This window comes from Merops nubicus, unplaced genomic scaffold (genome assembly GCF_000691845.1).
Source record: "Merops nubicus isolate BGI_N331 unplaced genomic scaffold, ASM69184v1 scaffold20886, whole genome shotgun sequence".
NCBI lineage: Eukaryota > Metazoa > Chordata > Aves > Coraciiformes > Meropidae > Merops > Merops nubicus.
This window is the reverse complement of record NW_008615959.1, coordinates 40210-44140: the sequence shown is the minus strand read 5'-3', so window position 1 is coordinate 44140 and position 3931 is coordinate 40210.

Below are 3931 nucleotides of genomic sequence, written 5' to 3'. Positions count from 1 at the left end.
TGTATTCATGGTGAGTTCTTTACTGTACTTTTGGCAAGGCATCTGCATATTGAAAATACCTAAAAATTATTCATTCTTTATGGCACAGCTGATTTTTGCACCACTTGCACACTGATGAAGGATTTCACTGAAGCTCTACAGAAAGGTGAAAATTCTCTGGTTGTGAAGTTCAGATCACGGGAGTGTGTGTGTGTCAGTCCTGCTCTGGGTGTAGAGTGAGATTTGCCCTGGCGAAGGCAGTGAAGGTGGCCAACTTCTAAACAGGCTTTCCTAGCCCTGGTCAGTGAGCACCAAGAGGTGGCTGGTGGAGAGGAAGATACTTCTGCACCACGCTGTGCTAACCTCTGCCATAAAGGTCCTTTGGACTTCAGGCTGATACCTGCAGCTATAGTCTGTGTGTCTCCAGGTCTCAGAGTAGCTGCAGTTGGGAAGGTCTGATTGCACCGGTAGTGCAATTTCGGGACCACCCACAAGGGGACCAAACAGAAGGGGAAATAACGCTCACAAGTACCACGAGGCCGTGGGACAATTCTAATGTGTTGTCCTTGTCTTCCAAGTTGGTAATTGCACAAAACCCGACTCCCAAGTAGTAGTTGGGAGTAAATAAAAAGTTTAAAGATTTCTTTTCTGCCAAACATGTCACCAGGCTCACCCTTCCATAACATTTACAGTGTAACAGGAAATGTAGTCATTGGATGTGAGGGTGGAGGGCAGCTGGTGAGTGTCCAGACACTCCTCGTTTTCTCATTTACAAAGCAAGATGATCTGGAGAAACTGAATGCTATTTTTCCTGACTCCATTTTGGACAAAAACTAAGATATGCAGTGTCTATTCTGATACATAGTTCACCCTGGATTTCTTTAACCTTTCTTACCTATTATGTTTTGTGAAGATAGGCTTATAATTACTTTCTGTATGCACAGTCAGACTCAATTTCTGTGTTCTGTGTATAAAATCCTCCATTCTGGAGCTGCATTTTCCCCTCAGGTAGTTCTTCCTTGGTGTCATGTGTTCCTGTTCTGTGGTCACTCCTCAGTGCCTGTCCCACCTATTTCCCAGATTCATTGTGGCCTTTGATTCCTTTTGACAAGGATGTCTTCCTTGTCCTTCCCTGTTTGTTGTATTATGTGACACTTTGGTATATCAAGTGTGCTGATTTTTGAGAACTGGGATTTCCCACTAGGAAGAGTTAGCTATGGGCATTTTGTGGTGTTTGATCAGTGCAATTCTTCTGTGACTTTCATACCTTTGTTGCTAAATCCCCTGTTCCTGCAGTTGAGAAACAAGTCGTCTTACTCTGATTACTTCACATTTTCTCTTTTAAATTCAACTTCTCCTTTCCTCTTTTATAATCAAGTCAAGTTGTAATTCAAAGGGAAAATTATATGTCATTAACTGTGCTATTAAGTTCAAATAGCATATGTGAACTTATTTTGGTAGGTATACTCTCTGTAGGTACAATGTTACCATGAGTTTTAACACAAGGTGTCAGTCCCATGTCAGACCCTGTACATAGCAGATACTCAAACTTTCCTGTCACATTTGTTGAATGTATTTGTTGTATTGTCTTGACCTGTTCAACTGTTGGAGTTTCTCTACTGCATGGCAGCATACCTAAGGGCATTTAGGGGAATCAACTAAAGAAACTAAATCAGAGCATGGAAAGTAAAGTCGATGAGAAAAATAAATTTTATATAATGTAAATTGCTGTTCAGTTGTAGTTTGGTGGTTTAAAACTCTGCTTGATTTGCAGCTTAGATAGTGGAAGCAAGCACTTGCATGTAACAAATGAAAGCCTCTCCAGGCACAGGCCAGTTGTCCCTAGCTGTGCTCTGTAGACACGGTATAGAAGTGGCCTGTAGTGGCCTAGGACCATGGTCTGGAAACAGCTGTTGTACCATAATTCTAAATTATAGTTATTAAGGGTTATCTGGCTGATTCATATACCAAATTCCCAGAAACCCTGTGAGGGAGATTGTCCTTAGCTCTGCTCTGAGGGCAGTGAACTATACGTAGAAGCTGCCCTTTTATCCACTTTTGCAGCTACATAGTCAGGCATCCTCAAACAGCTCAACTTTTCTTTCACATCACCCGTGGACTAAGGTGTGGCTGCAAACATTCAAGAGATGAGAGGTTTTCATTCCAACTGTGTGCACCAAGGAGCTCTATGGGCATAGTTTCTTGTTCTTCAGCTGAGGGCTTTGGTGTAGGCAATGGTCTCACTCTATAACCAATGACACCAGCAGGCATCCTCAGGTGTGTTGGTGTCTAGAGTTGTGGGATTATACATGAACCAGAGCCAGTGTATTTATCTGTGTGCCAACATATGTCTCTGTATGTATGTACAAGTAACCAATGTCCTAAGCAAAGGTAAATTCTTATCCTTGTTTGTAGAACTTCTTTGGTTCTGCAGTATATACTGCTCTTCAGTCTTAACCTGAAGGAATGTGTACACTCAGAAATTGTTTAATTGCAACCAATCTGTCTTATGGATGAGCTGGAAGATGGGCATGGTGAAGTCAATGGCATCAGCTGAGCCACCCATTGTAAGTGGGTGTGATGTCCTTAGTGCTGTACCATTTAAGTCAACTGTTGTTTTTTTTCATGCTTTCTGTAGTCTGATTAGTGTTCCTCTAAAATAAAGTTCTCCTTTCCTAGAACCAGTCCTGGCATTGTCTGATTTGGGCTGTGATTTCTGCCCTATGTCATATTTCTTTTATTTAGTTCCATCTTATTTGTACAGTTTCTTTTGTAAGCCACAGCATGATGCCTTTCCAGCAGCTGTTTTTAATATTGTGAATAGATACTATTTGTCTAGAAGCTTCAGTTGTGGACTAGGATCCCATTTTACAAACTTAGAGTGAAAACATGGTTCCTTGCAGTCAAAGAGTGACATGAGAGAATTAATGGATAGTTACAGAACAGTGTCCTGTCTTTTTTCTTAAAGTTTTATGACTAGTCATTGAGTGCCTCTGGAAACAGGGTCTTGAGGCAAACTACCTGTTTGTCACTGGCCTGACTAGCAGAGGACATGGGATTTAGGATTGTTTTGCTACTAAAGAATTCTGTAAAGAGGGAACACTATTTCTTTCACAGGAATTCTCTCTTCAGGCCTGAGAAGGCAGTATTATGAGTGGTTTGGAGCAGGTTTGGCAAGAAATCTTTGTCTTTCGTTACTTAGAAATACCTCATTCCAACATCTTTTTTGAGTATAAAGTGATTTCTTTCTGCCTGTCTTTTAAGAACAAGTGGTGAATAATCCTTCCGTTCTGCTTATTTACCAGACTGTCTTCAATTCATCTCTAAAATCTGACACTAGTTCTGTCAAGTGTCTGTCTTTACCTGGTGTAAGCATCTCAGCTTAGAGTTTGAGAAAGTTACTCAAATTGTTTTGTTTGATCACTTGTTCAAGTGACTTAAAATCAGTAATCCCTGTGAACTAGCCTAGGTGTCAGCATGCATATGAAATTCTCCATCCTTTTGTTTCAAGGATTTTACCCAAGACAGAATGAGAGTGTTTTCAAAGAACCCTGGTATCTTTACTCAGGTATTCTGCATGGGTGTCCTTTAACGTATACAATTATCAACATTTTCCCATCAAAATTCAGATCTTTTCTGATGGGATCCCACTGGGGAATTGCATGTACTTCTAGGAATCTGTGTCTAGGACAACCTGTGACTATTCCTTCCAAGCCTGTATCTTTTGACTATAGACTACTTCACTCTCCCTTTATAGACAATGAATGCCAGGTTCCTAGGTAGTCTTCTATGGTTAACATGACAGGAAAGCATGGAAAATCAAATTTACAATGAAGTACTTAAATAGACATCTTTTCTCTGGTAAGGCTCAGGAATGTTAACAGTCCATGACAAATAAAAGGATGCAGCACTTCTCAGTGTGTCCTGTTCCTTTTTTGTGCATTGATGGGTT